At 39.4% G+C, this 24,191-nt stretch overlaps 1 protein-coding gene across 1 annotated transcript in view; it reads left to right on the top strand.

The window, feature by feature from the left end:
- The first annotated feature begins 6,123 nt into the window (after positions 1-6,123).
- GALNT3 (polypeptide N-acetylgalactosaminyltransferase 3) overlaps positions 6,124-24,191 on the top strand; it is a 43,693-nt gene continuing 25,625 nt past the window's right edge. The window contains exon 1 of the mRNA XM_021703144.1: positions 6,124-6,337. The gene's annotated coding sequence lies outside the window, so the exon portion shown is untranslated. The remainder of the gene's footprint in view (positions 6,338-24,191) is intronic.

Raw genomic sequence — 24,191 nt, 5'->3', positions numbered from 1 at the left:
ACTTCCTTCCCTAACCATGATTTTTTTGTGTGCAGCCCCAAATGTCAGTTGCATGTCAGGAATCCCTGTCCCTGAAACTTTGTGGAAGTGAGGAATGCACTGTGCTCTTAGAGTCTGCTGATACCATTGGGAGTGGAGAACAGGTACATTCCAATTTTGTGATTAAATGTAGAGAAGGAGGCAGGTACCTGAGTAGCTCAGTTGGTTAAGCACCCAACCCTTGATTCCGGCTCAGGTCATGATCTAGGGTAGTGGGATCAAGCCCTGAGTCGGGCTTCACAGTCAGTGGGAAGTGTGCTAGAGAGTCTCTCCTTCTCCCCTCATTCATGTGCATGCTCTCTCTCTCTCAAATATAAAAAAAAGGGGGGGGGAGAGAGAAGGCGGTATGATGATGAGATACTACTTGGGCAGTAAATTACTTTTCTGTTAATAGATTAAAAATCAAAGACACTAAGGGGCACCTGGGTGGCTTAGTTGGTTAAGCTTCTGATTCTTGATTTCAGTTCAGGTCATGATCTCAGGGCCATGAGATTGAGCCTGGCATTGAGCTCCACAGTCAGCCAGGAGTCTGCTTGAGATTCTCTCTCTCTCCCCCTCTCCCTCAGTCCCTCCCCCTGCTCTCTCTCTCTAAAATAAATAAATAAATCTTTAAAAAAAATCAAAGACACTGAAAAAATATAATTTCTTTCAAAATTCCCCTTCTAATATGCATGAAAAATCAATATTTCTCTCTTGAATTTAGTCACAATGATGCTATTTCTTTTGGCCTAATATCTGAGAGCTATTATGCTAAAAGAATATCCCTATCTTCTATGACTTAAGTTATTTAACAAATTATCATAACTCATTTGGCAACAAATTATACCATTTGTAGTGTCTGTCCACAATTCTCCCTTCTTGAAATTGGAGTAAGGAGGGAGGCAAGGACCAAGGGAGGAAGGAAATTTACTTTATGCTACTGCACTGGAATTAAGAAATACCAAGGTGATTTGGGCTGGTCTAGGAGGTTCCATAGGAGACTAGGGCCTTCACTGGGCTGGAGGGGATTTGGAGAAGTGAAGAAAGACACACAGATTTTCAGACGTGGGACGCTTAGTGTGCTATGATCAGGAGAAGGTAAGAGATCTGACTTTTCCATATTAAGGGCATACTCTACTTTCCTATTTCTAAAATGATAAGGTTTTTAAAAAATATTTATTTAAGTAATCTTTATACCCAACGTGGGGCTGGAACTCATGACTCTGAGATCAAAAGTCTCACGTTCTTCCAACTAAGCTAGCCAGATGTCCTTCTGATAAGGTTTTAATTATAATTAATATGCTTTACATAAAGTTTTGGTAACTAGAATTAATATTTTTACACATAGGAAGTGCTAAATCATTAATATATTTTCTTTGATTTGTCTTTGTGATGTGATTCTTCTAATATCATTGTTTAGGATCTTGGGTGGTTGATACAAAGTGGCTTAACAAAGTCAGAAGAAAGGCAGTGTAAATGTGTCCACAGATGAAGATAGTGAGCACTAAAGAATGTGAGCATCATGGCACGGTTTGAATAGCAAAATTTAGCAAAATTTGAAAACAATCTTCATTGTCCAATAAGTGACTAATTAAATATATTCATACAAAAAGAAACCATGCAATAATTAAAAACAATGCTGTAAAAAAATGAATTCATTGACATGGAAAGATATGTTAAGTAGAAAAGTCTGGCTACAAAACAAGATCCCAATATGACCTAGTTTTTATTTTAAAAACACGTCTCTGTCTCCTTCTATATCTTTCATTCCACTCTCCCTCGTTTTTCAAAAGTATCTGGAGAGATAAACAGTAGAAACAGGTCTGGTAGTTAGCACTGATTTATCTACATGGGAGGAATTTGGGGTGTTTCCAACTGGTTCCCTTTAGTTTATCTGTATTTTCTGATTTTTCTAAAATAAATATGAATTGAATTACAATTTAAAAAGCCATTTTATAGAAAAAGAGAGATCAATTTAGGAAAGAGTGAGTAAGAGGCACCTGGAGTACATATCTGAGGTCAACATCATGCAGGACTATCACCATCTTTTCCCAGAAGAAATGCTTTGATGCCACTGTCAGAATTTAGAGCTAGCTAGATTGAATATTAGCCTGACTCAGCATGGTATTTCTTTTTGCTCTTATGCTAATGCTTAAAAGCTTGAAACACTGCACTCTACTCAATCCATTTCATCAAATATTTATTGAGCACCTACTATGTGCCAAGCATTAAGGGTACAAGATTAACAAAACATAGTTCTGTTGCATTTTAAGACAATAAGCGCAATCATAGAAATCTGTACCTCTTTGAAAGTCGCAGATGGTTGTTCTGTTGATATTCTTAGAGGGGAAAAAACCCTCATAAGCAATCTTCATACAAGACACTGTCCAAAAAAGTTCATACTAAAAATAATCTATTCATGGTTTTACTGTTTTAACTCTTATAATATTTTAAACACAATGTAGCATTATGCTGAATAGTTATAAAAAAAAAAATACCCACATATTTGTGGCTCTTCACTATGGTACCAGCACTATTCTCCTTTTAAATCAATAGCCTTTTAATTCTTTTAGTAGAAATTATTTCAATCTGTTTAGTCTTTGAGCCAAACTCTCAGTTTGACTTTGAGATCTGACTGAAGACTCCAGTTTCCACATAAGGCAAAATTGTTTTTAAAGGCTAAGCCAGGCAGGCAGTTATGTTTCAAGCTAAAGTTGCTAAGCCCTGGGTAACCAACAAACAAATTAACAAATTAAAGACATTTAAAGTTGGACTTAGTGAATCTGAATAATTTTACTAGTTATATTATATATTATAGTTAATTTTATGAATTAAAATTTCTATCTCAGTTAAGTAATTCCCATTCCTTCATCTTTGGTTTCCATTAATTGCTATTCCTATATCCAGAGGATTTTTTTTTTTTTTGCATTACCATTATCTTATCATGGAATTTACATGAATCAATGTGTAAAGGAACTTGGTAATCACCTTGTACCAGTGTTTTATTTTGAGGAAGAGGAAATTTAAGCCCAGAAGTAAACTAACTTGTAGGAGTATAAGTTGCTTTGCAGAGTGCCTTTTGAAACATCAGGACATGATAGCTGATAGCTATCATTACTAGACGCTTGTCCCTCAAATTCTTAGTCCATTAGTCTACTTGCCTTAGATTATTTCTCCATACTATTTGGTTAAACCATTCTTTGGAGTTGTACTCAGTGTAAGACATTATGCATGATGGTTTTTTTCATGGTATTTACTGGATCAATTTATTAATTTAACAAATACTTATTGAGTACTTACTCAGTGTTAGATACTGGTCTTGGCATTAATTTAAATGTTAACAAAAATTATGAAACAGTGAATATTATTTTAATTCTATATAAATAAGCATTTTATGGCTAGTTCTCTCCCCCATCCCCCGCCGTGTGTAGATAGATATGTTTCTTCTTTCCTATGTGAAATCTTTCTAATTTTCTATTTTAACTGCCATTACATGCCAAACATGCAGTACTGAAATAAGCTTGTTTCTGAGAAGCATGTCTACACTAAGTCTCCTGGGTTTTATTTTATAAAGAAATACTAATTTCCCCTTTATAACACAAATTCTGTATTTCAGATTCTTGAATAGGATGATACTTTCAAAAACTCTTTATCTCATTGGATTTAGGGCATTAAAGATTGCAGCATAATACTTTTCTTTTGGGCCTGCAGCATTTTGATTTTATCCTTAAGTAAAAAACTTTTATTAATTTTAAGACTTTGCTTTCAGAATGAAATGAAATAGTACCCATTATGCTGGTAGGTATGCCAGACCCAAAAAAACTGTTTTCCTTGTTTAAATTGTCTGTCTCTATTGTAAAACTGGCAGTCAATTTTTAGTAACTTCTGATTTTTATATTTGTTCTGTTCTTTTTTCACCCCTCATGCAGCATTTTGGTCTTATTTGCTTGCTCTCTCTTTTTGCAGGTCTGCCCTAGCTTCTTTTTCCAATCATTATTTGACTTTACTTGTCTTGCTGTCAATGCATCTCAGTCCTTGGATTCCAAATTGCTATTCTATATCCATTTGCTCTGTTCTGCTCTTGTCAGCCAAAATTGTTGTTCTTTGCCTGGTGGGACCTCAAAACTCTGATAATCTTCGGTTCCTGCCTCATTCAGAGATGGGTGATGCAAGGCATGGGAAACAGACTCTGTGGTTATACACTTAGGATTTCTCCCAAATTTCCCAAAGACTGAGCCTCTAATCTCCATCTAGAGGCAAACAACAAAGAAAGTTGCAGAACCTCAAAAAAAGGGGCTGGGTAGGTGGACTTGGGTAGGTAGTATTTTCAGATTTGGACCTAAGGACAAATATTATCAAGTTAGTATGGTCATACACATAAGGAGCTCTTGAACTTTTTGCAGGGGAGAGAGGGAAAGCTTAAAAATTGTTTGTAGGTAGTGATATTAAAATGTCACAAACACAAGAAGTTTCCTTGATGCTTGCAAAATAACTACAATACAAACAACTAACCGAAGTTTTAAATCTGATTCATAGGTGTGGTATGAAATAGCACTCTGGATGGGGGCACCTGGGTGGCTCAGTCAGTTAAGCGTCTGCCTTTGGCTCAAGTCCTGATCTCAGAGTCCTGGGATGGAGCCCTGCATCAGGCTCCCTGCTCAGCACAAGTCTGCTTGTCCCTCTCCCTCTGTCCCTCCCCCCCCATTTGTGTGCTCTCTCTCTTTCTCTCTCTCAAATAAATAAATAAATAAAATCTTCAAAAAAAAAAAAAAAGGAATAGTACTGTGGATGTTAAAACCAATGTCAGACTAGCCAAGTTCTAAAGTTACACCTATTGATACTATACTAACCAGTATTTCTAAATTTTAGTTTTAGGTCACACATAACACTAACATACCAATAAATAGAAACCATAAGTAAATGTGTCAAAATACAGGAGGAAGACCACAGCTAAACTTTATAGAAAAACCTACCACCATGTAATTTAACATGATACTAAAACATTTTTGGCTATTTTTCTATTTATGTGTACATTGAAGATAGAGCCAAATAGTGAATGAGTTTATAGGAAGGTATAAAGGTCATTTTTAAGTCCTGCTTTTGGGTGTGTCAATGTTTGTCATAACAGCAGAAGGAAGGCTGAAACAAAGTAGTAAATATCATAAAAGGAAAAAATACTGTTAGACAAATTCTGTCTTTAAAAACAGTGGCAAAACCCCCTATCTCCCTAGAGTCTGCATTGTCACCCTCCCAATAGATGGTGAGCTTTCAAGCAAACCCACAGTAGAAGGAAAACCTCTCCAGGAAGCCAGTGTCTTTCCAAACAAGGACAGCAGGTTTCTCTCTATTGTCGCTGCTTTCTCTCTCCTCTGGGAATTGGTTTGCCTTTCGATAGCAATCCAGGAAGGGTTGGTGCCCCCCAAGTTAGCAAGGCTCTGCCAAATACCAGAGGCTCTTCTCTGGAAGAGGGAGGCTCCTCCTTTGGACGTGAGGCGCCCCTACCAGAGAGCGCGCTTACAGAAACGGAAACCACTAGCTGTGTCGAATGAGTCAAGTGATGAAATCAAGACTAGTACATGGGAAGGAAGCTCACCCAATAGCTCACGAACCTAACTGGTGACAGAAGCTGCTGAACCTTGCTCGAGTAAACCGTACGAGCCAAGAGTTGCAGCCGTCATGAGGTGGTTCTCCGGGGCACTGAGCCCCCCAGTCTCCCGGCAGTGCACCCCTTCATTTTGGCGAACCGTGGAGAGGAGCAGAAGTGTGTGAGGGGAATACAGACCTTCTGGTTCCCCAAGGACCCAGACTGACTTCTGGTTACAAGGTGACCACTGCCACCAGGTCAGGGCAGGACTCCTCAAATGTAGACGGGCAGAGACGCGCCTCGCTTGGAGAACCAGCCTCACGGTCCGCGGAGAGAGAAGGGGAGCGGCGGCTGCGCTCGGCGGGGACAGCGCCCCCACCCAGCGAGCGCGGCGCTCGGTCCTCACCTGGAGCGCTCAGGTAGGGCTTGGGCGGGGCGGGAGCCTGGCGCGCAGGCGCGGGGCGGGGGCCTCGCCCCTGCCGACGTCGCAGGCTGGAGCTCACCTGGGAGACTCCAAGAGGAAGCGGAGCCTCGGTTCGGCCTCTCCTGGCAACGCAGGAGACCCAGCGGGAAGGCAGGAGGCGGCGGCGGCGGAGGCGGAGCTGGACTGAGCGGCAACTGTAGCGACAGCAACCGGAGGCGCCGCCGCCGCCACCACCTGCACCTGGCGCCCGGCCCAAGTCCAGCGCCCGCCCGGCCGCTGCTTCCCGCCGTCCTGCCGTGCCCACCCGCCAGGTAAGCGGGCGGACCGGCGCTCGGGCCAGGGGCGGGGGGACCAGTAGACCCTGGGCAGCGTCGGAAGGGGCGGTAGGACGGACTCGAAGGTTCACGTGGTGGGCAGAGGGGTACGGTCCCAGTGGCCGGTTGGAGGTGGTCTCGAGAGCAGTGTTTCAGTTGCCCCTCCCGAGACGCCGAAAGGAGCGCCCGAGGCCGGGGCAGGTGGCGCGCCGGGGGTTAGCCCTGTCGCCCCTGGCGGTCTCTGTAGGGAGGCTCCCGAGGAGCCGGACCCGGTCAGAAGTCCCGGTGGCCCGCAGCTTGACCCTGGGAGAGTCTGAGTTGGGAGTGGGGGGAGGTCTGAGGGGCTGGGCTAGGCGCGAGACGGCCGCGTTTGCACGCGTGCTAACAGGTTGCTGGTCTGCTCTCGTCCCTGTGCCGGGGCGGGCGGGGGTGGGGGGTGGGGATCAAGTCCGCGACGGGAAAGGGCATGGCTTTGCCGGGCAACTTTCCCAGCCGGACCCCAGACAGTCCTAGGCTGGAAACCGCGGCCGCCCTAGCCATTTAAATGGTTTCCGAGTGGTTTGGAAAGCGCTCTGTGGTCGGGACGCGGACATCTCTCTCTCTCCCTCTCTCTGGTCTGTACACTTTTCCGGGTGCACTCCCTAAGCCAGAGCTGCGCCCGCTTTCCGGTTTGATCGGGAAGAGTTATTTTCTTCGTGGCAGGAAGAAATCCAACTGCCACTCACCAACCGCACACCATCTCGTTAAAGGACCTGTTGACTTAAGACCTGTGTATCGCGGCTCTGGTTTGCCTGTGGCATATGACTCAAAGGTTCAGAAAAACTTTGTTTCAGGATCCTGCCACGACTGAACCTGGGTGTGCCAGGCCCAAATTCCTTTCCCTGCCTAATTAGGCTTTTCTGAAGCTTAAGAATTGAGGGTGAAACTGGTGCTTACCTTAGCCTTTTATTTCCTCTCTCAAAAGTCATCAAAAACACTTCACTTCAAGCTCAGCAAATAACTATATTTGTTTTTAGAACCCCATAGAGTTAACAATTTTTCTGATTTTAGAAAATGTGATTAAGCCAGTGTAACTTGCTATAAAAGTTATACTACATAATGAAGACATTTAAATTCAAATTCTGTTGTTAAAAAATAAGAAAGTTGCTGTGTTTTCATTTGAGAATTTCCGGTTGTGAGAAAATCTGTTGCTGCTTTTACTGTATACATTTTCTTTGAGTCTGTGGCTAAAAGACATGAGGTTAAAGTCATACCCTACAATTAGAATTCTTTAAATTTAACTTTTACTTTTTAATATCTGAAGTCTAGCATACATATTAGTTTAAACATTCTGAACAGCTTATTTGTACCAAGCGTCTTTCTTTTTATATCGCTTTAACTATATGGCATTTATACATAGAGATTTCTAATAATAAATGGCAATTCCAGTGCCTACATTTGTTTATGCTATATTTGCTGGTTTTTAAAAATATATTTTAAATTTGCACACTTAACAAAATACCTTAGGCAAATCCTATAGTTTGTTGTTGTTTTTATTAAATATTTTGTTTAAATTCAAATTAACAAATACTGTATTATTAGTTTCAGAGGTAGAGTTCAGTTGTATATAACACCCAGTGCTCATTCCGTCAAGTGCCCTCCTTAATGCCCATCACCCAGTTACCCCATCCCTCCACCCTCCTCCCCTCCAGGAACCCTCATTTTGTTTCCCATAGTTGAGTCTCTTATGGTTTGCCTCCCTCTCTCTCATTTTTGTTTTATTTATTATTATTATTTTTTTAACGTGCAGTTAAAGATAAAAAGTCAGCCACGCAAACAGGATGTCATTATTAATGATATTTTCAAGCAGTGCTTTCTGCTTTTGTCAAAAGAGCCTGGCTGGCCCTCCTAATCTCTCCATTCAGAGAAATACATGTGTTAAATACTATTTAAAAATTAGAGGTAGGTGTTGTTCCTCAAGTTTAGAGTATTAATTTAAACTTCATTGATTACTGAGCCAGATGTCATTAGACTATCTTTACTCTTAAGGGAGAAATGTAACATGTTTACATTAGCTAGAGTAACAGTGTGCCTCAGTTAAACTATCTGTAAAATAGAAAAACAAACAAACTAACTTCCCTAGATTAAGATAATGAGGCTTTAAATCAGTAATCTCCTCTTGTCCTAGCATTATCAGGATGCCCTTCTCACTTTGGGTATTTAGTCAATCCATCCAGTTTGTGATAAACCAAAGCTGAGAGAGGTATTCTAACTTCAGCAAGTTAGCAAGTTAGTGGTAGACATGGCATTATTATTCCAGAGACTTGACTCAAGGCTCATGTTATCTTTTCACCACCTTTAATCCCACTTATCATAAGATGTTTATCTTTTTGTCTTTCATATAGTTTGTAAGGCCTTTATGAGTACAGAATAGTCCATTGTTCTTTGTCCAGCTCTGATTTACCCTAATTTCTACTTGTCCAGATGATGCCTAACTCCAGGGAGAATGAGTGAGGACGTCATTCTTCTCTTACTGTGGATCACATGTGTATTGAAGATGCCATGTGGATTGAGATGTTTAATCCTTCCTTGGTATTTCAGAGCCACAGTTAATTTTTTAAGTCAACATGGACAACATAATTTAGTCTTCTGATCTTTTATTGTATTGGCTTAAAATATATTTTATGAGGCAGCAACCCAGGGTCATCCCTCCATTGGCAACACTCTAGATTTTTGGCTGGCAAGCACACTTCTTCAACATTAGTATTTTTAAAACTTCTTTTTGGACTGTAATGCTCAATAAGAAATGTATTCTATGCTTCAGTGCAGTACACTCTGTGTGTGTGTGTGTGTGTGTGTGTGTATGTGTAACAAGGCTCACAAAACAATATTTAACCTCACAACGTGGATTTTCTCTATTATTTTAAAAATACTGGTTTCAACACACTGGATTGATTTTTATGACCACAAATGGCTGGAACCTACAATGCAAAAATGGCATCCTATTGAATTTGCATTTTTAAGGCTGATTTTTCTATTAGCATACTGTGTCATATACACACACATATTTGAAAGCAAGAAAACCAAACTGTACATTTTTAAAAATATAGAATTGTACTCTAATTCTCATTAAACATTTAGGACTTGAGACTCTAGGACCTGATGCTAGACTAAATCTCTCAAACATAGGAACTGTATGAAATTTCACTGTACATTACTGTGTTTTAAATGGATCCTTCATCATAGTGTAGTATGTTTGGGGACAGGGAAAACGAAAAGTTTTTCTGAGGGGATTTTGATGGTAACAATTACCAAGTGAAAGTTTGAGAGAGAAAAATAATTCTGTCCAGCTCTATTCTAAGTTCTAAATTTTATGGCATGTTAATAGTGCCAGATGGGATGTTAAAAAAATTATTAAAGTAAACATAAGCCAGTTTGTTGTTGTAGTCTGTTAACATTTTATATATATTTTTCTTTTACTATGAAACAGATATAAGAGACAAATTCTTGGAATCAGACTCCTAGCCCCTAAAAAGACTCGATTGGGAGATTGAGAGGTTGGATGAGGTCCCTAAGTGACCTGTAGGGACATAGGCTTGGAAACTCTGATGGGATGATTAAGCCTTCCATAGAAGCTTTTAATTTTCACTCCTGATAGAAGGAATTTTTCTCCAAAAGAAAATAAGTATATTTAATATTTTGCAAATGATCAATGCCCAAATCATCTTGAGAACATATTCAGTTCTCTGGTTCATAAAGTGTAGAAATGCATTTGTTATGACAGATCTTTTACGGTTAGAAAATCTGATAGGGAAGGACTTATTTTCAATCACCTAATTATGCATCAGAATTATGCATCAATATCAGAATAATTCATTTTCTATAATTTGGGTAATTTTAACACAGTTAATGTACTGCTAATAGCAACATTGAATTCAAATCAGTGCCAGCAATGGCAAGAGACCAGAATGCATTAATTTATGTGGTACAGCAGAGACAAGGAGGATTCTGAATACTGGGTCATTAGTGACTATTGACAGATGAAATTTCCTTGAGTCATTCTCTGAGTTGGGCTCATATTTTTGGCACCAAATAGAGTATTTCCCCGAGTTTACATTTTCCCTGTAATTGTTTTAGTTTTAAGCTGTCCCGCCAGTTTGTTCATCTATCCCAATCCCCGCTGGACATCTTTAAGATGTCATAATTATCTGAGATTATACCTGAGTAAACCAGAACCTTCATCCCATCAAAGACAAAAACAACCTGTTTTACTTCCTTTATTTTATTTGTAGGTGTTACTACATTTAACATTTCTTATCCACAATTCCAGAACCAAAAAAAAAAAATCTCTGAAAACCAAAATGTTTTTGGTAACTCATTTGTCAGCAAAACTTGAACTCAATTTGCTACAAAACCTAAATGCACTGTCAGGAAGCTATTTATCATTTATTCCACTTGGTGGGATGTGTCTTCTACAGATATGCTGCTATATTTGATTACTTGGTATTGTTCCGGGAACTGCTGGGGGTACACTGTTATATTGGGTATGTAAACCATGTCTCCTTTCTAACATCCAAAATACTCTGAATTTTTTTTCAAAATATTCTGAATTTTAAAACATATTTGGCTGCAGGGATCTTGGAGAATGGCTTATGGATCTGTACCACTATCCAACTATCATGGCAGAAATCCAGGAGTCATTTTTTTACTCCCTTTTCTTAACCTCCACAACTATCAGATCACTGAATCTGTTAACGTTTTCACCCTTCTTTCCCCCACAAATTCTACTTCTCTAGTTCAGGGTCTCATCAACTCTTAACTGGGGTACCATAGCCACCTGCTACCTGAAATCTTAGCAGATGGTGTTAAGCTCAAATCCGTTCTCAGCAGAACCCCCTCAGCTAATGATCTCTAAAAATGTAAACCTGAATTCTCCTCTGCTTAAATCTTTTAGTAATTTCTCATTGCTCAGGTTAGAACCCATGGTCCTTAAAATGGTCCCACAGAATCTGACCCTTGTTTAACTGTGGATCTGTACTCCGTAAACCAAAATTTATATTCCAACAACAGAGTTCATTGTTTTTTCCTGTGTGCTTTTCTCTTGTTACTCCCCCCCCTGCTGAGATACCTTCCTTTGATCTTTACCTCCATAACTCTTTCTGGTTTTTAAGACTCAGTTGAGTTCTCACCTCACTTAGGAAACTGTACCCCACAACACACACACCTCAGTATACACCTGAGCTGGGGGGAGATGTCCTATTCATAATTCTATCATGCACTTTACATATATGATTGAATATAATCTGCTTTTGTGCCTGTGTACACACACACACACACACACACACACACCTTAGATATTTGCAAAGCATGGAATATTTCTCTTTCCTCTAAGCCTATTGTGGAGTAAAAATATTAGGGTAAAAGTGGCACAGGGAGGGGAGAGGAATCGGGCAGGCAGGATATTTGCTTTTTTTATGGGCAGCAACCACAGAAATTGAGGATTAAGGAAACTTGTTTCATGTACATAATTAGTCTATTGAATTTAGATTGCTGTTATTTCCATCTTATTCCTTTGAATTCTATATTATTTTTGTGCCTTTTGGTTTTGTTCCAAGACCTGGGTTTTACCATTTAGAAGTGAAGAGTTAACTTTATGATTGAAATGTCTTACAGTTTTTGTTTGTGAATGTTTTACAATTGAGTATATTGCTGTTGGTGAGGAGTTAAGGGGGGCAGCTTTTACTTAAATGATATAATCAGACTAGGCCAAAAAAAAAAAAAGGCATTCTGTCAGTTTTACCTCTTACATAAATACTTTTTTTTTTTTTTAAGGTTTTATTTATTTATTTGACAGACACAGCGAGAGAGGGAACACAAGCAGGGGGAGTGGGAGAGGGAGAAGCAGGCTCCCACAGAGCAGAGAGCCCGATGCGGGGCTCGATCCCAGCACCCTGGGACCATGACCTGAGCCGAAGGCAGATGCTTAACGACTGAGCCACCCGGCGCCCCTTACATAAATACTTTTCAAATCTATCTACTTTTGTCCATTCCTGTCACTACCATCATCTCTTGCCTGGATTTTTGCAAATGGCCTCCCTATTGATTATCTGAATTCTTGCTGGTTGGTTCCCCATGCTGTACCCAGAGGGATCTTTTCAAAACATTCAAAACTGCTTAAAGCCCTTCATTACCTTAGGATAAGGCAAACTCCTTGACTCAGCCTAAAGGCCTGGCACGATTTTGTTCCTGCGTAGTGCGCACACCTCTGTCATGTTACTCTCTGTTCTGGCTCTGCTAGCCTTTTTTTTATCACCGTGTTCCTCCTGCCTTTGTCTTTTCAAGGGTCATCGTCCCTGCCTGGAACTCTCTTCCCTCCTCTTTTGGCCTATCTAGCTAAAACTCACCCTTCAGATTCCAGTTTGAGCTCCCCCTTTCCAGCACTAAGTAGAATTTTTCACCAGTCTTCTCCTCCCCCCCCCCCCCCCCTAACTGTGGATTAAAGTGAAGACTGTAGTCTCAAGAAATAAAGTCCAACTTAGTACCTGGGGGTGTTAACTTTGTGAGTTTTCTCACAAAGGGAAAAGACTTTAATATGTGGCTCCTGTTTTTAAAATGAGGTTTTAGTTATTAATTAATATCTTTATATTTTTTATTAATTAACAAGAGTTAATATTTGTTGTCTTAATAAGTATTAGCCCTTATTTACTATTTTACTATTGAGCACTTATGTGCCAGGCATATTTTGAGCAATTTACGTGAATTAAACATTTAATCTTCAAAGCCACTCAGTGAGGTGCATGCTATTTTTCTCCCTATTTTAGAGACAAGAAAATTGAGAGATTAAGTAATTTGCCTCTGTCTATGAGGCCAGTGAGATGTCAGAGCCAGTATTCAAATCCGGGCTGTCTGATTCCAAATCCTGTACTTCTATCCTACTTATATGTAAGTAAAATTAGAAAGAATTATTAAAAGGCTCACAACAGCAACAGCAACAAAAATCCAGTCAACTCTTTTTTTTTTTATTTAACTTATTGTGGAGATAAAAATGATGCTTTAATGTGCAGAGTTACAGGTTATCATTCTACTAGCATACTAGGGTATCTGGGATCCCCTGGATCCCCGTGTTGGGACTCCCTGCTCAGTGGGGAGTCTGCTTCTCCTCACTCAGTCCCTCACTCTCCAATAAATAAATCTTCTAAAAAAATTAAGAATAAAAAATTAAAAAAAATCCAGTCAACTCTCATCTCCCTCAGTCCTCTGCTGCCTCTAGGCAACAACGTCAACCCCTTTTAGGTGTTTTTTGAGGTATTTGTCTTTTGCAATAATATGTATATACTGCTATTTCTGGGGCGCCTGGGTGGCTCAGTTGGTTAAGGGACTGCCTTCGGCTCAGGTCATGATCCTGGAGTCCCGGGATCGAGTCCCGCATCGGGCTCCCTGCTCAGCAGGGGGTCTGCTTCTCTCTCTGACCCTCCTCTCTCTCATGCTCTCTCTCTCTCTCAATAAAATAAAATAAAATAAAAAATCTTAAAAAAAATGTATATACTGCTATTTCTTAAGTTATCAATATTTGATATTATCTACTGACTTCCCATTAAAGGAGATAAATATTTAGCTCTCTTACACACATTCCCCTTGCTCTCCCTTCTTCTGCCTCCCAATATAATTCTCACATTTTTTGTTTCCATTTTAGTATTTACTTATGATGATTATGTACATGTTGTTTACTGAGGCAAGTATATTGTGAGTCTGAGTAAAATTATTTTAATCATGGAGTTAATAATTCATTTAAGAAAAAAGATAGCTTAGTTTTTCCACATATCAGTTTCTATTTCTATATACTCCCACATCTTCTCAGTATGATTTTTCCACATAATCACACCAATTTATTGCTTTCTTCTGAAGCTCTCTGTCCTCTCGTTCCAATTTGGACTATTGCTTACTAGAGCTGTTCCATAGCAGTTGTTTGGGATTTTTCTTTACTGACATTTCTGATGGAATCCCTATTTCTTAGATACGGATGATTTTATTGTTTATTTACTGTCTCATGTAGATGGACTACATTCCCCAGTAGCTTCTTGAGAAATGGGATTAAGAAATTTGAGATATTACCTGTCAGAAAATCTTTATTCTATCTTCACTTTTTTCCAGCTTATTTTTTAAGTAGTCACTCTCTTCACAGGCTCCAAAATTTTAAAAAAGTAAGGAGGTGTATATGATAAGTCTTCCTTTCATTGTTGCCCTCTGACACCTGATTTTCCTCCCTGTGAGCAAACAATGCTCTGTGTGTGTGTGTGTGTGTGTGTATAAAATATATAATATATATAATTTGCCTACCTAGGACTTCTGATGCAAATTATTTTCTTTGTTTTATTTGAGCTTTTTGACCATGACCTTTGTTTTTCTCAGATATGACCCCTTTTTTTTGAACTGATTAAGACTTGTTGCTGTCATTACCTCGGTCTCCTTCTCATACTCTAACCCTCTATCATGACCTCTGTTAGCATTCATGGCCTCTTGCCCTGTTATTTTAGCTCCAGGTCCTCCTCTGCAGATAATCTAGAACAGAGAGCATTCCTTAGCTGGTCTTTTTCAGCAAGTCAAGAACCCATCTTTACACACTTCACCATTTAACAACCTTCCCAGCCTCCACATCAATTCATTTGCTGAATTCAACTAACCCTGACTCCCAGATCTCTTACCGAACCTCCACACCCCTTCTATTCAATCCCTCACCTGGATTACTTTTAATAGCCTCCTAATCACCTTCAGTCTCCTTTCTGGCTTGCCCCTCAGCCCCCAAAAATCTATATGCAGCACAGCTTCAAGAATAAGCATTTTAAAATTTCAGTTGTGGGATTAGGTCATCACCTTATTTAAAACCCCTCAGGGCCTCTCCCCTTTACCTAAAGAATTAAGTACAAATCCCACAGAATTAGGTATCCCTCTCTTCCCTATATGGAGCTTGGCATTCAGCATTCTCATAGACCTCACTGTGTGGTAACTGACTATGTATGGTCCTGAGGAAAATTATCCTGTTTGAGGTTGGCTTTTGAGAGAAGAATTAAAGTTTAGTCTGACACTGGTTTATTTCCAACTGAAACATGTATTAATAAGACGTTTTCATTCTTTACCCATGGGGGTGGGTAATGCAGGAATTTCAGATGGTGACTAGATAAGTGGAGGGATATTGTATGTTTCAAAATAGATGCAAATATCGCCTAATCTTAAAGGCAGACATTGATTTTATGCCTTTTTTTTTTTTTTTTTAATGATGTTACGGGTTTATGAAGGACTATTTGGTTCTTTTATATCTGGGAATGTGGAAGTTAATGGAGACTGGGTAAGTACAGGGAAATATGTAAATGTTCAGGTTGAAGACTTTTTGGATTTCTAGACCAGGAGTTGGGAAACTACAGCCTTTGGGCCAAATTCTATCCACCACCTGTTTTTGTAAACAAAATTTTATTGGAACTGGCTGTGCCCATTCATTTGTCTATTGTGTATGACTGCTCTTGCACAACTAAAATAGAGTTGAGTAGTTGTAGTAGAGACCGTAAGGTCCACAAAGTAAAACATATTTACTCTTTAGCCCTTTATAGAAAGTTCACTGACACGTTTTCTAGAGAGGAATGGAAGCTGAAAGGTGGAGGATGAGTACCCATTGAGTTGTAGATAAGCCTGTAGAAAGGTGAATGCAAAGTGATAGCAATTGAGCAGCAAGCAGTCTTCCTCACTTGCTCCCCCATTCCCTTATCCCTTAATATTCTGAGGCCTCAAAAGGGAGAATGAGTGGATAGAAATTGTCTACTAATTGTGAGTTTTGGGACTCCTTCATAAAAGGAATATTCGCTGAACTTACTGTGTGCAATCTGCATGCCTATCCTCTAACTATGTTCCATGATAAGGCCCAGTATACTCTCCCTTTACTAAGATATTGAGAAAAACATTAGTGAGGGAAGTCCCTGCATTAGTGGGGAAAAAAAAAATCTGTGGTTGCTCTCCTTTGTAGGCTATTAAGATTGGCTCCCTGGTTTCAGTGGAGATGATGGGATCCCATAGTAGCAGAAGACAAGTGGTAGCATTTAATCACCAAAGACAAAGAAGGGATGTATGCAGTAATGGAAATCGCGGACAGAGATATAATCAGAAGGCATTGTTTTGCAAATGGGATGAATGAAATAGTTGGGCAGTACTACAATATCACTTTGTGTATATACCAGAAAAAACTAGGCCTGGGGGCAAAAACATGGACTTTGGTTGCCACAGTTGAGCATCATTACCTCTCACCCAGTTTCCAAGTGTAAGTCACTTCACAGGCCCAGAGCCCTTTGATTGAAGTTGAGGCCTAGTCTTGAGGAAGGCTGCACAATTGCTTCAAGCATTTGCCACAGATCTTCCTCAAAAGCCTTCTCCAGAGAGACATGTAGCCATGCTTTGGGGAAAAGAAAATACTCAGACCTTTCATACGAATTCCTAGGGAGCCAAAATATCATTTGTGGCCCTCTAGTCATAATGGGGAATTATAGTAGTTAGGTAGTAGATGGGAGTCTTTGCTCAAGTCTGACTCACAGGAGGCCCAGGTGTCAGCAGATCTACCCTGTGCTTATTTCTCCCATTTCCTTAATGTGTAAGGAAGACATTCTGGATGACTGGCAGAATCCCTATATTGGTTCTCTAAGTCATAGGTTGAGGACCATTGTGATAGGAGAGCTAAGTGGAAGACCTTAGAACTTCTCTTCCTTCTAACATAGTAAATCAGAGATAATACTGTATCCCCAAGGGGATTGTTGAGCTCAGTGCCACCCTCAAAGATTTGAAGTAAGACTTGAGATATCTATCACATCTCAATTAGCTCACTTATTTGGCCTTTGCAAAAGTTGGATGAATCTTAGAAAATGAATGGACTATTGTAAGCTTAATCACTGGATGATTCCAAATGTGCTTGCTGTCCCAGATGTGATATCTTTACTTGATATAATCAACACAGCCTCTGGCATTTGGTATGCAGCTATTGACTTGGTTAATTGCTTTTTCTCCGTACCAATTTACAAGGACCACCAAAGGCAATTTGCTTTTATCTAGCACAGCCAAGGCCAGGTCAGTTCTCCTGTCCCAGAAATCTTAATTATCCCAACAACCCACAAAATATCACATTGATTTACTATGTTGATAATACTATGTTGATTGTATCTGATGAGCAAAAAGTAGCAAGTACCTTAGGTGTCTTTGTGAAGTTTATGAGAACCAGAGGGTAATCAGACCCAGAAAAATTTGGGAGCATTTCAGTAACATTTCTGGGCATTCAGTTGGGTCACTATACTTAATAGACCTTTATTTTTGGAGGTGACATTTTCTTCTCTCCTTCCCATTTTCTTCTTCTTCTTTAAACAAATTATTACATTGAAATTGTTTAATATTAAGTTTATAATTTAGTCTTTAGGTAACAGGATATTAGGTGGGATTGTGACAGAATTTGAAAAGTAATTCAGAATGTCACAGTAATGGATACAATGGCTATCGGCACTCTGAATCTCATTCTGAGGTTTCCTCTTCACTTGTAAGGAGGATGCTTGCATCTTGTTAGGTAGAATATAGAGTTGTTTTGTTATTGTACAAGAGTTCAAATGTGTGAGAAAGTGTGTACATATGGAAACTGAGTAGTCAAAAGGGTAGACTATGCTGTTACCAATTTATTGTCTCTCAGGTCCAAATTTAGTCTCTTCTGCTCTGTAATAATGGAGCAGGGCCCTGTAAATATTTCTCCTTTGCTGACTGGTATTGATGTTAAGCCTTACCAGTAGAGGGCACTGGAGGGACACTGGAAATAGAAAGTGCTTCCCTTCCTGGTTTCAGGGTGGCTTCCTGGTTAGGCTCTTTCTGGGCATATTTTTTCTCTATTTCTCAGCCTCCACATAGTTTTCACTAGTGTTAGGTAATTGTGTGGCGCATCTTTCTCTAGAGTTGGCACACCCCTACCCCCTGCACTTTCTCCAGAGCTTGACTTGGGCAGTAGTGTTGTATCCTGGAGTTATAGACATCATGGACCTGTTCCCTTGCCTAAGTCACCGATCCCCACACTCTGTGTTTAGCCCCACACATGTGCACTCTGGGGGCCCCACAAAACTGGGTTTCTAGGGAGCCTGCTGCCCAGATTTTATCCCAGGAACCAGCTTGGCGCCATATTGGCCCAGGCTATACATGAACGTACACTAGACTCTTGTAGAAGACAGCTTCTTAACTCCAGGTGCCATCAGCAACCAGAAGCAAGCAGTTATCCTCAGCACCTAGCATATTCCAGGGTTTGACACCTCGCTATGACTGGCTTCTTCTGGGACTCCACAGAGGGCAGATTTTTTTGGCAAGTCTCACTAGTGAAACACCTCTGTCACTTTTCCACCGTCAGGGAGCCAACACTGTGCTCTCTCTGTAGAGATCTCTGGATCTCAGCGCTGGTGAGGGGAGGGCTCTTCCTTGGGCCCTCATCTCAGCCTTGTGGGTAGTGGTTGCCCCTTATATCTACTACTATAACATTTAGAATTCTCTTTCACTCACTAACCAATTCCCTGTTACTCCAATCCTCTCAATAATAGATTAAACTTTCCTTTTTCAAATCACTATGTAGTTTTTGTCTCCTTACTAATCCAAGAGCCATCAATTATGTTTACAAGGTAAATACACAGAGAAATCTTTTAAAATGTAGTCCTTCTGCCCAGGGGAAGTACTAGTTAAGTGGGTAATCTGTGGGACCACTCAAATCACTCCTCAAAATTTCTCTACTGTCTAGTATGTCATAAATTATCAGGATATATCTTTCACAGCTGCAGATTCATTCACAGTAGCTGGAGAGTATGTGAGCTCCCCTTCACCATCATCCTACCCTCTCGCCAAAGTGTATTATAGTTCCATAATTACTTGTTTGCTCCAAACTGTAACGGTAGAATTGGCTGGTCCACAAAATCAAGATCCTGTCTATAACCTTTCACCTTCAAAGATAATATTGTTAATGGAGATGCTTATCTGACCAGGTTTAGCTGAGAAGTTGGATGTTTGGCCACACGCTTTTCTGTATTAAAACCTGTGCCTCTAAGTTGTTGGAGGTCAACTCTGTCACTAGGCTCTTTGTCACATAACCTGCGGATACTACCGTTCAGAAAGTCATCCTACTCTGTGACAATTACATGCAATTAGTTGTCCGCTGGTGGCATTTTCCAGCCAGCTAGAGCTACTCTACTTTGTCTTTAGCTGGGATCTTTGGGATGTTTCTGCCTCCTCCATCTCGGTGCAGTTTGCTTTGCATCAGTGTTTGTCACCTGTCATACATCCACAAGTCACTTCCTGCTCAGAAGAATTGCAGGCAAGGATGTGGACATGGACTTAGACATAATCAAAACTAACAAACCACAATAGCAAGTCACTGTGAAATTTGATTTTACCAATGAATACAAGCAGAAATGACTTCCTGCCACTCCTCCCTTCCCTAACCAGCAGATGAGGGCACTTAATAAAATCTCTGCCTGAGCACATAAGGTTTATTATTAGGACAAGTTTTTTGTTGTTGTTGTTGTTGTTTTTTAATTTGATTAGGAAATCTAGATGATAATGTGTGGCAGTGATTCAGTATATATTAATTTTGCAGTGCTATACTTTTCTTAATCTACAATCTATGCTACATTTTAGGTATATAGTTTTGTAATTTTTTGCTTTTTGTGATTACCCTTAACTCTTTATATCATGCTTTAATTCTTGCAGTAGCAAGCACATTTCATATACCAATTAGGCTTTGTGTCAGTTAAAGTCACCTGGAACCAGACCTTAAATCCCTGGGGATGTAAAGGTTTATTCTCTTGAATATAGGAACAAGAAATGGAAAGAACCACTTTCCTCTTATTTTATTAAATGTTACTTTCATGTGCAGTTATGAAATGCTCTCTTTTTACTGTTTTAGAAGATTGCTTCAGTTGGAATTTTTAAATTAAACTAACAGCTTAACTGATGTTTTTGCAATGTGTCCTTTTCCACCTGGAAGGGACAACAGAGACTAAAGATGGATCTTATCTTGATCTTTTCCCATTTGAATCTGCATTTAAACAACATTCTCAGGTGATTAATTGTCACACTAGAGTTTGAGAAACCATAGTCTACATAACTGGTAGCCACAGCTTTGTAGTTGGATTATTTTAATTTGTGGTATTTCAGTTCTTTCTGTTCAGAGAGAAACATATTTTTACCCCTGAGAATAATCCATTGATTTTAACCCAGTCTCACAGACTGTTAGAATAATGCATATTGTTTTAGCCTTATAAAATACCATTTTGTGGATATTTTTATTTATTATTAATGCCCTCTTGTAATGTCTACATATAAACTAGCATATAGATTGATATTCTTTGAGACCAGGGGCCTCTGAATTTTATTGTATTTTTCTCATTTTAGACATTTATACTTTAGAATTTAGAAGGTCTTTGAATTTAAATTAATTTTTTCTAGTTTAAAAAACGATTTCATGGTATTCCTATCTCCTGTGAATCTGATGTTTTATAATTAGCAAATGACCATTTTAGATAGGTGTATTTAAGGGTTTAGAAAGTACAATAAGAACAAGACCTTCATCTGCTCGTTTCTATATCCTGAATTTGCTGTTGTGCTGATTTTTTGTTTTTTCATCTCTGAAACTTCTGAGTTTAATTGGAAGTTGATTCTAGGAGAAATTTGTTTTGTTTCACTGGCTGTTTTCACATAGGTCTTCAAATTTGGTAAGTAGTGAGGTCTAGGAACATGATGTTATTCCCAGGAATGGGAATTAAGAATTCTGGTTTTCTTTAACTCATTCATTTATTGTGTTGGATTATGTGTTTTATTGTTCAGAGTATGGGTTTTTCCATCTTTATGATGGGAATAAAATATTTTAAAGATGATTTTACAACACTATAATTAGTAATAAAACCCCAGTGCCTCATTTATATCACCATTAATTTCTAAGCCTTTTCAGGAAACTTTGGGCCGTTCATGCTTTGGATTTCATCTAATCTATCTAAGTCAGAATAACTTTTGGTCATTTTATATCAAGAATCTATTTTGGGGATGCCTGGGTGGCTCAGTCAGTTAAGCGTCTGCCTTTGGCTCAGGTCATGATCCCAGAGTCCTGGGATCGAGCCTCACATGGGGCTCTCTGCTCCACGGGAAGCCTGCTTCTCCCTCTCCCACTCTCCCTGCTTGTGTTCCCTCTCTCACTGTGTCTCTGTCAAATCAATAAAATCTAAAAAAAAAAAAAAGAATTATCTAGAGAGCCTAAAATAACAACAAAAGCAGGCCCTATGTATGCCTTGCCCCTGGAACAATTAAATCAAACTCTCTAGAGGGGAAGCCTAAGGCACTCTTTTCAAAAGAGCTTTCTGCTAATGTGTATCCAGAGTTGAAGACCGCTGATAGAGATGCTTAATGTTGAGTGTAATTTTCATTAATGGAATCCTGATACTGCACATTAGCAGTAAAGGACAGAAAAGTCATATAAAAATCCCTGGGAGATTTATGTTGGAATCTTCAAATGATCAGCAATTGATAAAAGACTATTCCCTTCTGAAATAATCTGAAAAGAGGAAAGCATCCTGTTCCTACATTAGTAGACTGTGCTACTGAAAGGACTCAATCTGTTAATCCTCCATTGTTAAAATCTACAATCTCATCCTCAATCTTCATTTCTAAAAATACGCTCTGAAAACAGTTGTGTGGGTTTTTGTTTTTTTTTTTTTCCTTTTTAACTCATTTGTCCAGAAAACCTTACCTGATATGAAGCTATTTGTAGTTCTTTCCTTAGGTTTTTCCTTTATCTCCTTACATTTAGAATATCAATTCTTCTTTAAAAAAAAAAAATTATTTATTTTAGAGAGAGTGCACGCAAGCAGTGTTAGGGGCAGAACGAGAGGGAGAGAGAGACTCCTCAAGCAGACTCCCCTCTGAGTGCAGAGCCTGACTCAGGCCTCTGTCCCAGGACCCCAAGATCACAACCTGAGCCGAAATCAGAAGTCAGCCGCCTCACTGATTGAGCCACCCAGGTGCCCCTAGAGTGTCAATTTTTGACCCTTAAAGATCTTATTTCAGATAACTTAAGTTAAAAGCTCAGTAATTTAGTTCAAATTTGAACACATTTGGGAGAATGCTACCTTTCCACTTAAACAAATGGCATTCGCCAAGCCCCTTAATCAGTTTGACATTCAGTGTTTGTCAGTAAAATGGGAATGACTTCACAAGATTGTTGGAGGACTAAATGAGAACCTGTGTAATGTTAAAATATCAGGGACCTAATCAACATTTAACAGAAATGAATTATTGCTTTATTATTTCTAATAATAAATGAAATCTTGGTCCTTCTTTCCTTTTCCAGTCAAACCTATATTGGGTGTTCACTGTGTCACCAACATTCTGGTAAGTGCCAGAAAAACAACCATGAATGAGGGAGACACTATCTGTATCCTTCATGAGTTTTCCTTGACTCCCTCATTGGAGACATCCTAAACTAAAACCTACTAATTGAGTGACGTCTTTAGATAGACACACATACACACACACACACACACACTGATAGGATTATTTGTCCGATTGATGAAGGACTTTTCTAGTTTATAATTTATTCCTAAAAAAAAACAAAACAAAACCTTTCTTCCAACCACCTCATTAATTCCATCCTTCTTTCTCATTCCCGACCCTACCCACAAATATGACTTCTGGCATACAATATTTTGGGAAAACCACCATTGTTATAGAAGTATCTAGTTCTGTCATCTCCCTTTACTCTGTACTTTCCCTGAACCCTTTCCTGATTTACGTGTTGTTAAAACATCCTAAGAAGCCCAGCTCATTCCTTCTCAAATTCCTAATCTAGCTTGTATCTGGCTTCTCAGGAGATCTAATATCACTAGCAGCACTGGAGAAGGGGATTTTTGGTGGTTGACTCAGGGACAGGAAGAAGGAGGGTGAACATAGGTTAATTTATATCTATTTATCAAACTGTGATTAAAGGTGATCAGGTAGTATTTCATAGGTGACCATTATCCTATGAAGCCTCAACTTTTGCCTGTTCTTACCTTCCTAGAACTTCTTAGATCAGGTTGTTGCCCTATTATTCTGAATGTACCCTAGATCCTAAGCCCTAGATCTTGGAGGCAGGACTATAACTAGTCTAGTGGATTCTCTGCCAAGGTTCATTCCTGGTTTTGCACTAAAGCCCATTGGACTAGGTCTAGTGCAGTTTACTTTTAAAGATGAACCAACTGTCAAAGAGTTAACATCTCTCAAGGGTAAACTGCAGGTTGTAAAATCTATATCCACATGACATGGATACTTTATCTGTTAACCTGTTTTCCCTTGACTGTCCTCTATTTTGTTTTCATATTCCCCCTGATCTATCTTTCCAGTTTATCCTTTTTCCTCCCACCCCTTAAATGTAGCTATTTCTCTGGCCTCTTTACTGTATATACTGTAGGTGAACTCTTCAGTACCCCAAGACTGACTCCCACATTTTCATCTCTAGCACAGAACTTTTCCCTGATTTTCAGTCCTATGTATCTTTTTGCTCATGAGAACTCACCTTGGAAGTCCTATCAGCATCTCAAATTTGTCTCCCAAACTGAACAAATTATCTAATTCCCACCCCAAGTCTACCCTTCTTCCTATATTCCCTGCCTTTGTTAATGTCATCACTTCAGCCATCCACCTTCCATTCTCCCTTTCTTTCACCAAGTCCTAATTTGATTCTACTTCCTGTACTCCTGAATTAGTCCTCTCCATCCTTTCTACCTTCCTCATTTCTTTGGTATTCATCACCTTTACTGGTGCTGAGGAACCTGTGACTTATCTAAAACATAAATATGAT

This window comes from Neomonachus schauinslandi, chromosome 3 (assembly GCF_002201575.2).
Source record: "Neomonachus schauinslandi chromosome 3, ASM220157v2, whole genome shotgun sequence".
Classification (NCBI taxonomy): domain Eukaryota; kingdom Metazoa; phylum Chordata; class Mammalia; order Carnivora; family Phocidae; genus Neomonachus; species Neomonachus schauinslandi.
Note: the sequence above shows the minus strand (reverse complement) of the source record. Positions and strands in the feature narration are given on the sequence as shown.